This window comes from Pelodiscus sinensis, chromosome 1 (genome assembly GCF_052426305.1).
Source record: "Pelodiscus sinensis isolate ZL-2025 chromosome 1, ASM5242630v1, whole genome shotgun sequence".
Classification (NCBI taxonomy): Eukaryota; Metazoa; Chordata; order Testudines; family Trionychidae; genus Pelodiscus; species Pelodiscus sinensis.
Window position 1 is genome coordinate 53,430,400 of NC_143052.1, and position 12,230 is coordinate 53,442,629.

Consider the following 12,230-nt stretch of genomic DNA (forward strand, 5'->3'; position numbering starts at 1 on the left):
ATTTCAAACAAGCTGTACTTTGCAGGCATTTTTCTTTAATTTTTTGATAAGTCAAGGGTAACAGTCCTTTAAGTAATTCAGGTGAAAGAAAGTTCTCAGTGAATATCAAGAAAATAATCTAAATGGATTTCCCAAGGAAAGCACCTTCCCTAGGAAGAACAAGAAAAATAGTGGGAAGTCTTATTCTAGATATGTTTATTGTAATTTGAATCAGAACAAAACTTTCAAAAACATTCTACAAGGAACAAACCTGCATTTGCAGAAGGATGTATAAGATGACTAATAGGTTTCTCAATGCCTAATTTCTTTGTTTGTTCACCTCAGGAATACAGCATTGTGTTTTAAATTAAATGCAGTCACTATGGAATGTTTTGGTTTGCTTTGTGTAGCTAAGAATGCAATTACTACTATGCAGAACAGTATTTCTGTGAACCTCTGGATTTTCCCACCTGGATCACAAGTAATTAGATTTATCCCATTGTTTGAATAGCCTCTGTTATACTTACAAGGCATGACAGCTACTATTTTACAGTACTTAAATCCTGTGAGGTGACAGACAGCCACCTAGTGGAAATAACAATTATAGGCATAAGTAGCATATACCTGTATCTGCATGATTCCTTCATTGCCTACTTAAGGTAGTGATGTAGTGATTTCAGATTTACTCTCCTTGGCAAGATGAGGTTTTAGGACAAATTTATGTTGATTACTGGCTTTTCACATTCTTTAGGGAATGCCCCTCCTCTCTCAAATGGGCACTCTGTTACCTTGCCATCTCAGTTCTTTTCGGACCAAAGCCTGGTGTGACTAAATCAATCCACAGATGTGAAAATCACCATCAGTATCTTCTTTAGCAGAAATTTGTGCATGGGAGAGGCAAATTTTACATTATCATCAATGTTGAAATTCAGACATAGTGCCTGTCTCACCTCCCATGGACATGGTGGAATATTCTGGAAGCCTTGATGATTCCGCCTCATATTTTAAATAGTTTCATACAATGTACATATCTTGTACCAATACAAAAATCCATCAAATATACCACATAACAGGTATATTTGTTTGTTTCATGTGGGAACATGAGTGCAATGAGAAGCAAGAAGGATCTTATGGGTAGGACCAGAGCTAGATTTCCAGTTAGGCACACTAGCCATAAGGGTGCTGACTTTCTAGGGACAATTTGCTAAGTATGTGATTTTCTAGCCCAACTGGGTTATTTTTAGCTGTCAGTCCTAGGAGGTTTTAGCAGTTTCAAGGTGTCGTGTTTGGGGCTAATTTGCTGACCTGTTGCCGCTGGTTACACTGCTCAGTTCTTGGAAAGAGGGGAGCCTCCTGATCTGCTCCACCCCTGCCAAGAAGTCCCACACACTGCTTGTCTCGTGTTGTGCCTCTCAAAGGTGACATTTGTAGCATGTGCAAAATTGTTGTCCCAGGGAGGGAAAATTCTTTTTTCTACTAAAAATGTGCTGCAGTTCTGCTTTCCCCCACAAGAAGCCACTGTAATGCCGGAACAGCCTGACCTGGTGAGGCTACCTGGTCTGGCAGGTGTTGGCAAATGGCCAGCAGGCAGATAATGGTAATGGGTGCATTTTTTCCTTAAGAGAGAAGTCTCATCAGCCTTCTTGGAGCCAGGGTGGGAAACAGAGCAGGCCACACAGGACTGCTGGGAGGTCACAGGCCCACATGGGGATGCAGGAGGAGGGGATCTGGGCAAGGACACATGGAAGGGAAAGAAGGGCATTGAAGATACTGTACCTAGAGCATGTAAAGTATAAATCCAACCATAACTTGGAGACCTGACTAGGCCTCAGATTTCTTGTATAATCATTGGCAACTCCCTTGCCTGAGTTTTCCCAAACACAAACATTACTTACCTACTTCACAGGAGTGCTAGGGGACTAAGTTAATTAATCTAAACTTCAACAGATGTGAAAAAGTTCTTGCCGATGTCCTTACAAAATGTTACAGGGCAGCTTAAAGGGGTGTTTTGCCCTTGGCTCCATTCTTTTCAGGACTAGAAAAGAGGGATTTTTCAGCTTAGAAAAGAGGAGACTAAGGGGTGGTATGATCGAGGTGTAAAAAATCATGACAGGTATGGAGAAAGTGAATAAGGAAAAGTTATTTACTTGTTCCCATAACATCAGAAGTAGGGGGTCACCAAATTAAATTAATAGGAAGCAGGTTTAAAATAAACAAAAGGAAGTTTTTCTTCATGAAGTGTACAGTCAACCTGTGGAACTCCTTGCCAGAGCATGTTGTGAAGACCAGAACTTTAACAGGGTTCAAAAAAGAGCTGTCCACTAGTGCGGACTCCGTGCCCCGCGGCTACATGCGGCACGGACTATGTAGTTCGGATTAGGCTTCCATGAGGAGTAACGGTAGTTCGGAATAGGAAGCCTAATCCAAACTACCTAGTCCTTGCCATGTGTAGCCGCGGGGCACGGAGTCCGCACTAGCGGACATTTAAAAATGGCGGCGCCCGGCAATATGCAAATGAAGCCTGGGAAATTCAAATCCCGGGCTTCATTTGCAACTCCGGTTGCCAACATTACCACCCTAGTTCAAACTAGGGTGGTAGTGTAGACATACCCTATGTCAGGATAGGTAGGAATGGTGTCCGTCACTTCTGTTTGTCAGAGACTGGAAATAGATGATAATAGAGGGATTACATGATGATTACCTATTCTGTTCACTCCCTCTGGGACATCCGGCGTTGGCCACTGTTGGAAGATACTGGGCTAGATGGACCTTTGGTCTGACCCATTATGACCCTTCTTATGTTCTTGTGTCACAGCTATGAATTCAGTTGTGGTTAATGCTGGGCCGAGAGAGTAGAAGGAGGGAGGAAGTTACTAGGATTGCACTGAAGATGTTGCTACTATTTTGAAAGATTTCACTGGTTTGTGCAATGGGGAATACTGACTGCACTAGTACTCACTCCTAGGCAAGTGGAAACATTTCAAGTGAAGTCACTGTTAAATGGAGGGGAAAGGGAGAGTGAAGACAGAGTAGAGCATAAGATAACAGAGAGGGAATGAGATAGAGGGGAGAGCATGGGAGACAAAGTCTGTTTCTTACATTCATTAGCAGACATCCTGCTGGAATAAATGCCTGCAGAAGCTTTTATTCCTGTCCCCTTTTTCGAAAGGGGTAAAGAAATGAGAATGAAGATTGTACACACATTAGACATGTCCAATTGCTGAAATGTGATGTATTTGCATGAATAATTGTTTCATGTATTCATACAGAAATATCAAAATGACCCCACTGGCGCTCTCTGACGGGTTTCCTTTAGCATAGTTGGAGCTGTAAGTCTCATTAACTCTAATGTGGACCAGCCACTAGAGAGGGACAAAGACCCATATTAATCTACGCTGTCACAAGCACAATGTAAATGTTTATGCTAAGAACCAACTGTATCAAAGTCATTATTTGGATTTCATGATGAATATGGCCTGTTGGGAGAATTGATTCAGGATATTAACATAGCTAGAAGTTGTGAGCATATTTGTCCCTTCTTTTGGAAACCCCCCCCCATTCCTCGTGTTTGCCAGAAAATCTCCTGCAGTCTAGCCGTATCCTCACTGGGTTGAGACAGGATATGCGGGCTCTGGGGTGGGAATGAGGGATCTGGGTGTGTGAAGAGGTGAGAGGTGCAAGCTCTGGGAGGGAATTTGGATGCAGGAGGATGTGGAGAAGGGGTTGCTGACTCAGGGAGGGGGCTCCAAGCTGGAGAGTGTTGGGGTCAGGTGGAGCACTGGGGTGCTGAGCAAGCCACAGGCTTGTAGATGTGAGAGTGCAGGAGTTTGGATTGGGGTGTGTGAGGGGCTCAGGGCATGGAGGTTGGGAGATGATGGGCTCAGGACACAGATTTGCAGTGTGTGAATGGTGCAAAACTGTTATGGCAGAAGACTGAGGATTTGGGAGTGCAGGAATTTGGGGATGTGAGAGGCTCAGGACAGGGGGTTCCAGTGTATGATAGGCTCAGATTTGGGGTTGGGGTGGAGAGTACAGGAGTGTTATGATGCTGTGGCCAGATGAGGGTTTGGCCCCAATTGAGGGATTGATGGCCAGGCTTCATTTTTAAATAAAATATTATGTCAAACACAAAAGGTTTCAGCATTGTCTTTATTTATGAAAGGGCCGGGGAACCTGTTTTGAGTCAGAGGTCACTGACGCACAGAAAAGTCAGTCGGGGCCACACAAGTGAGATACAAAAACACAACCCCTCCAAACCTCTCAAACCTCACGAATGTGGCCCCACCTGTGCTGGTGGGAGCAGGGGACAGGGTGCTGTGGCAGGGGACAGGATGCTTGAGGGTGCCAAGGCAGGGGACAGAGTGCCAGTGGATGCTGGGGCAGGGTGTCAATGGGTGCCGGGGCAGGGAGCAGGGTGCCAGTCGGTGCTGGGGCAGGGGACAGGGTACTTCTGTGGGTCTGGGCAGGGGAAGGGGACAGGGGCAAGTACCTGGGGATCCTGCAGCTGTGCACCAAGGCCCAGGAAGTGTGCGGGCTGCTCCCCTATCCTCCAAACAGCGGTGTGGTAACTGAAACACTGGTCTGTCGCGCGCCTGCTGCCTTCCTGCATGGGGGGAGGGGGAGTCCTAGACCGCGCCAGCTCCAACTGCTCGGGCAGCGCACACCTTGCTCCTCCGCTTCCCGCGGCAGCGTGTGCTGCCTGAGCAGTTGGAGCTGGTGCAGTCCCGGACTCCCACTCCCTCGCCCCCTTACTTTCGCCACGTGCAGGAAGGCAGCAGGGAAACAAAATACCCAGCACGCGACGGACCAGCATTTTAGGTACCGTGCTGGCTGTTTGGGGGAGGAAAGAGCAGACCGCGCACTTCTGGAACCTGGCATACAACTGCAGAATACCCCCCCACGCCACAGGAAGCCCACGCTACCTCCATTATCCCTGGAGGTAGTGTCAGTGTGGCATTCATCTTGGGGGTGGGAAGCAGCGAGGGGGTCCCCCAAAAGCCTCGCGATCAACTGGTCGAGCCCCCAGGATCAACAAGTCAATCACGATCAATGGGTTGGTGACCATGGATTTACACAGCACCTTAAACTCGAAATAAGATATGCAATTTGCGCTACACAAATTTCTACACAGCACCAAATTTCAAAGTAGTGTGCTATTTCAAGCGACCCCTTAACCTTTGTGCAACGAGGTTTAGTGGGATGGTGAAATAGCTCGCCTGTAATTGTGAAAAATATTTTGTGTAGATGCGGGGTAGCTATTTTGGGATATCTCTGGCATCCCAAAATAGCCATGCAGTATAGACGTATCCTTAGGCATTTACACAGCGCAGGGGTTCTGAGGACCTCACTGGCACGTAGATGTTGGACTTAGGTGGATGTATCCCACACTGATTTTCAGTTCTGCAAGGTTTGGGTTCCCAATTTGAAACACCTTAAAAGGGGACACCTGCAGGAGGCATATGAAATGCACGTTCTGAAAATCAGACTGTTTCTAGGTGTCTCAAGTTGAGCACACTAACACTAAGGCCCTTAAAATCACTAGTGACTTTGGAATTTTACTCCAGGTCTCTTAGCTCCCAACCCCTTCTTCAATCCATCTCACCATTGTTGCCTTACTTTGGAAGCAAAACCACACATTCCATTGGGCTTTTTTAAAAATCACTATTTTTACCATGCAACTCCAATTTTGAGTTTCCTAGATTTCAGGTTTTTTATTTATTTAATATTCATCAAGATTCTTCTAAGGTCTTCCAATTTCATTCATTTATAACCTTAACTCCAGATTAAAGATTTTGTCTGGCAATTTATTTTTAGATGGTTGGTCTTCCAGGTAAAAGAGCCGCATCAGAGGAAAGAAAATATCTATAAAAGGGGAAGAAATTGAAACATAAAAACCCTGAGCAGCACATTAAAAGCATGAAAAGGATATTAATTTATTCCATCTCTGTGTTTCTTTGGAAAATTAATTTTAGAATCAAAACAACTGGTTTAAGTGGTATGGAAAAACTACACTGTATAGATGAAAAAAAATACAAAGACTGAAATTTTATCTTCTCAGCTGTGCCTAAGCTTTATAGCACATTACTTTCACCGATCTCAGTTCTACCCAAACACACCCTTGGGTGCATCAAGCATGGAGTTACAGCCCTAACTTATAACTTTGAATCAGACATACCATTGTAGTGACTGACAGTCAGTTCATCTCACAGCTGTTCATTGACCTACGCAAAATGGATTGGTCTCAGTTCAGTTCCTAGAAGACAGGTTCCCACATTCCAGAAGTCCCAGCACAGCTGGCACCCTTGCTGGCAGTGCAGCTAAAGAAGTCAAAGCCTGACTGTAACTAGAGACAGCTAACCTCATGCCCCATGCTGCAAAGGAAGGCAGTTTTGTCCATGCAAACCCCCAAGGTCTCTGCAAATCTGACCTATTAGTCAGACCATGAATACTTTGGCAAAACCCACCAATCAAACACCTGGGAAAGAATTCTTTGTGGTAAGTCTGAGATGAACACACTTCTTCTAGACCAGACATGAGGCAACTTCATCAGTAATTCCCCACCCGGGTCCAATAAGGTCAATCAATGTAGGCTTCCAGCTCGAAGCTGTCACCTCTCCACTGGAAACCTGCAGGTCATTCCCTCCTGACTGGGGAAATGTTAAAGCTGCACAGGCTCCTGCCTACACTGTGATAGTATCAGCCAGCCAGCCTGCCCAAACAGGCCAGTGTCTGAACTCCACTTTCTCTCCAAACTGACTATGAACAGTGTACATTCCAGCACTTATAAGCTGTCACACAGCTCTTTCGAAGAAGCACATTGCAGAGGGTGGGGGCATTTGTGCATGCCACTATGAGGTGGGGCAAATGGGAAGGCAGACTTAGAACAGCTTCTGGAATGTAACTGAGGATGCTTAGTACAAACCAAGCAGCAAATTGAGGGGAGGAGAGGGACCTGTCTGCTTCCCTCCCCTCCACATACACACACACATCACCCCTTTCCAGGAACTACTAAGGCACTTGAAAACTCTAATCTTTTGGCACATAACTTAGCAATTAGCTGACAGGAGCACTGTATCTAGTTCCTATAAAATTATTAATTCTACTCCATGTTCTGTCATCTTGTGACATGTCACTTAAGGGACACTGGCTAGACATACATTTTTAATGTGCATTCTTCCTTACTAACTCTGTAAAGAGAAAGAGCCACTGTCAGGACTCCTGGGCTCCATCTAAACTCTGGAAGAGGACTGGGGTCTAGAGAGTTACAGCAGGGGGCGGACACATTTGGGTTCTATATAAGAACATCAGACTAGCCATACTGGGTTAGACTGATGGTCCATCTGGCCCAGTATCCAGTCTTCCAACAGTGGCCAATGCCAGGTGCTTCAAAAGGAATGAACAGAAGAGGCAATCATCAAGTGATCTATCTCCTGTCATCCATTCCCAGCTTCTGGCAAGCAAAGGCTAAAGGCACCATTCCTGCTCATCCTGACTAGTAGTCATTGATGGACCTATCCTTTTTAAACTTACTTTGTTCTTATTGGAACCCTGTTCTAGTTTGGGCCTTTCAACTATCTCCTGGCAATGAGTTTCACAGGTTGACCATTAAGAAATAATGTCTTTTGTTTGTTTTAAATCTGCTGCCTATCAATTTAATTGGTAACCTTGTGTTGTTAGTGAAGAAGCAAACAACATTTATTTATTCAGTGTTTCTACACCATTCATAACCTTCTAGACCTCTAACATATCCCCAACCTTTTAGTCATTTATTTTCCAATATGAAAATTCCCGGTCTTTTTAATCTCTCTTTATATGGAAGCTGTTCCTTACCCCTAAGCATTTCTGTAGTCATTCTCTATACCTTTTCCAAATCGAATATATATCTTTTTTTTTTAGATGAGGTGACCCAGATCTGCATACAGCATTCAAAATGTGGGCATACTATGACTTTCTACAGAGGCAATATGATATTTTTTCATGTGCATTACTTTGCATTTATCAACATTGAATTCCATATACCATTGTGTTGCCCAGTCACCCAATTATGTGAGATTCCTTTGTAATATTTTGCAGACAGCTTTGGAATTAACTCTTTTAAGTAATAATTGTGTATCATCTGCAAATTTTGTCACCTCATCATTTACCCCTTTCTCAAGATCATTTATGAATCAGTTGAACAGCACTTGGTCTCAATACAGACCCCCTGAAACGCATCACTATTTATTCCTACCCTTTGTTTCCTATCTTTTTTTAGTGGAGTACCTCGCAAAGTTTTCATAACCATCTAATAATCCTTTAATTACGTGAATGACAAACCTTTTGTTATCTTAATCACCCTACTTCCCTCCATTTATAAACAAACTCCCTACCCCAAAGGCAAAGATGGGAACAGTACAAACTCTGTTGTGGTTAAAAGCTGCCTCGGGGGCTAAGGCATACACTTTAAACAAAATTCAGGTATGAAATTCAAGAGTTCAAACTTCAGCCCCCTTCAGGGAGCCAGAGACCTCCCCCCCCCACACACACACCTCTTTTAAATGGCACTCATAATTATATATGTAGCCCAAGGTCCAGTGTGCTTCAACAGCAGCCCTGGGAACTACAAGTTGTGGACTACAAACTGCAGCATGTTGGGAGAACTTCCTGCTAGGATGTGCGCTCTGTCCCCAGCAGGAACTGAGCAGGGACTGACTAGAAGCAGCGGACAGGGTGCATGCAGAGAGGAGGGGCTGCTGAACTGTGATCCTGATCTATATTTTTTTACAGGTAGGACCAAAAATAGCTATAGAGCACTCTGAGAGGAGTTTAAGTGATACAAAGGGAGAACATGGACTTGGTTGTTGTGGGGCTTCGTTACTGTGGGAGTTGGAACATGTTGTAAGGGGGCTGTGTTGTGTGCTGCAATCTCTGCCCCCAGCAGGGTCTCCGCAGGGACTGTGCTAGAAGCAGCATGCTGGCTGCATGCAGAGAGGAGGGACTCCTGAACTGCGATCCTGTTCTCTGTTTTTTACAGAATAAAGCCTGTCCCTGGTGGTTTGTCTGAGTGCGTCTGGTGTGAGGGGCACACCCATTAATACACAATGCAGAGCACACCAAGGACCCTCAGGCCTAGCCTCCCATAGTTGTGTAAGAAGTCACACGGCTTCCCCTATGCTGAATAACCTCACACTGGGCTAGTGAACAGGAGGGGTTACATATATAAATGATACATTTATTGCAATGGACCCTAAAGATACCTTATTAAATTAAGTTTAAGTATCTCAATTTAAGGATTCAAACATCAAGGGGGGCTACAAGCCCTTCTAACCACCCAATAAATGGCACCCCTGGTAAGAGACTCTACAGCCATGCTAAAACCCTAGCTTTAGCCTTGGTCTCTGGCAGCTATCAATCCTTCAAAGCCCATAGCTTGATTTGCACTGTAGTTAGACCTTCTTAGCTGTCTCAGATTCAGAACCAGAAAGTAAGCCTGGAAGTTCAGCTCTATCTACAGCTCAGGCCTTTGATCTACCAGTCTCCCCTTTGAATGACTAGATCAGTAGCTCCCAACTTGTGGTCCGTGGACCCCAGGGGGTCCACAAGGTCACTGCAGGGGATCTGTGGAAAGTTTTTAAAAGTAAGGATCAGGCCACTGTGGCGGGCCTGATGTTTATTTTTTTCCCCTTTTCTTCTCCCTCTGCCCCCGGAGCTTGGGGGGGTGGGGAGCAGCAGCTGTGCATGCCAGGACACAGCTTGCTTTTAATCGTGTTCTCCAGAAGCTAAGGGAGTGTAGGAAAAATGCTTGCATGCCTCTCACACCTGGCTGGTGCATGAGAGGCATGCACTGGATGCAAGCACTTTCCCTTCACTCCCTTAGCATCAGGGTGTGACAGACCAGGCCGTATCTGGGCACAGCTGAGGGCGTCCGCTCAGGGCGAATTGCTCAAATCCGGGGCTCCTTTCAGCCCCCAGACTGGTGACCTCTCCAAACAGGCCACAAACCAGTCCCACAGAGCGCTTCAGCAGCCTGCCTGAAGCCTCACGAGCAAAACCCCTCCAACACCCCAGCAATATCCGTGCCCCTGATGGCTCCAGGCCTCATACACAGGTGGGGGGTCCTAGCACCCAATCCCACCTACCCCGAACAAGTTCTGTCCGGTTCCAAGAAACCAGCCACAGATCCCCGGTCAATTTACCCTCTGGACCTTACTCACAAATCACGCTGGGCCAATCCTTTAGCATCTAACATCTAAAGGTTTATTATTACAAGAAAGAAAAGCATGAGAGTAAGGTTGTTAAAGAATAGTACGTTACATGCACCGAATCTCCCAGTTCTCGATGCAGGCTGTAGCAGAGATGTTACAGCTGCTGGTTTAAAAGTCCTTGTTGCACATCCTAGAATCAGGATGGGTTCACAGGTCTTTCCAGCTCTTCGATCCCTGCAATGCTGCCTCTGGGATGAAGTGCTGAGCTGAGAACCAAGATGGAGACCACCACATGGCCTCTTTATACCTCCTTCCTGGTCTCTTCTTGGCTACAGCAGGTCACCTGGTCCCTGGCTTATTCCTGTGTTCACTGCTGGTAGCGTTTAGGTATGAGTCACCACTCATTCTTTAGGTGTGTCCTTGGCCCATTGAGTGCCATTGTCCCACAAGGCCTCACTGATTAGCATGTCCATAGGCCGAGCTCTGCCCACTGCTCAACCACATGCAGAGAAATATTCAGTATCTACACAGATTCCTAACTACACACACAGACATTATACAATCATATGACTAGTGTACATAGGATCAGCAGACAGTAAGCTTCTATTCAATACCTCACATGGCCCCTTCTATACCATTCTTGGGGCCAACACCCCCAGCTATGGGTGCATCAGTGATCTGGCTGCTCTCCTCAAGACCCAGTAATGTGACACAGGGGAACAGGATCAAAAGCAAGCCGCGTCCTAGCAAGCATGGCTTCTGCCCCCGCCATGGCCCCCACATATTCTTCCCCCCACACTCCTAAACAGCAGAATGTCAGGGACAGGACATCTCAGCAAGGATATCCACCAACAGCAAGAGACGATGAAGCTACGAAATAACCTTTTTTCAACATATGTGCCTTTCCACACTGCATGAGTTTTTGCTGGAAATCAATGCAATTACAGTTGGTGGAACCAGTATTAGCTTCTGCTGAGCTTTCAGAGCAGGTAAGTACAGCACAGACTGCAGGCTACAGAGCCTGGGGGATCTGTTTCCACAAATAATTGCATTTTTAGGAAAGAAACTAGAACATTATGATGGTGCCAGGGGACATCTTCATTTGCCCTTCCTTCCCTCCCAAAACAAAGGTGCTGGAACAATTTGTATAGTGGTAGTGTTGGTACGTAACTCCAGCTGCATAGAATAAATAGCTGGAGTTGGCTTATCTTAAGCTGAGCTTGGCAACATCCTCACAGTGGGAAGCCGACAGAAGCAAACGCTCCCATCAGCTTCCCTTAGTCCTCATAGGAGTACCACCACAGGCTGGCAGGGGTGCCCTCTGAGTTCAATTTAGTGAGTTTTAATTAATTCGCTAAACCAATTCTGGAAAATTGTTTGTGACAGCAGTGATCTTCCTTTCAGGCTATATCTAGACTGCAGAGTTTTTCCGGGATACGAGAGGTATCCTGGAAAAACTCTGCCGTGTCCAGGGAACATGTCCGCTTTTTTGGAAGTTTCTGAAAAAGTGGGTGCGTTCTTTTGGTATCCCTGCATTCCTCATTTTATGAGGAATAAGGGATGTTCAGAAAGATGATTTTTTTTTTCTGACATTTGGTCCCATGTAGATGGGCCAAATGTCAGAAAAGCCTCTTCTGAAAAAACTATCAGAAAAAGCTGAAAAAACCCCTGCAGTGTAGATATAGCCTTAGTGTGGACAAAACCTGAGTGGTTTCTAGTCACACGATCCTTTTAATCTAGGAGGAGTAAACCACACACACTCTAGGCAAGCACACTAAGGAAACTCTGAAGTGGGGGTGGGGGAACACCTGATTTCCCCCACTACTCTCCTATACTCTTTTCTTATGAGATGTTGCTCATTGTGTCCAATTAAACATACCCATTCCATATAAACCATTTCAATCTGGCTTTCAGAAAGAATTTTCTTTAAAAAATGCAGCTATGAAACTAATATGTTCGCATAAATTCAATTGGATAGAAGACTATGTTTGCGGTACCTTTATCTCTACTATATTTCAAGAGTAAAAACTGAAAGGAAATGAGACTTTGTGAATAAAGCTCTAGCTC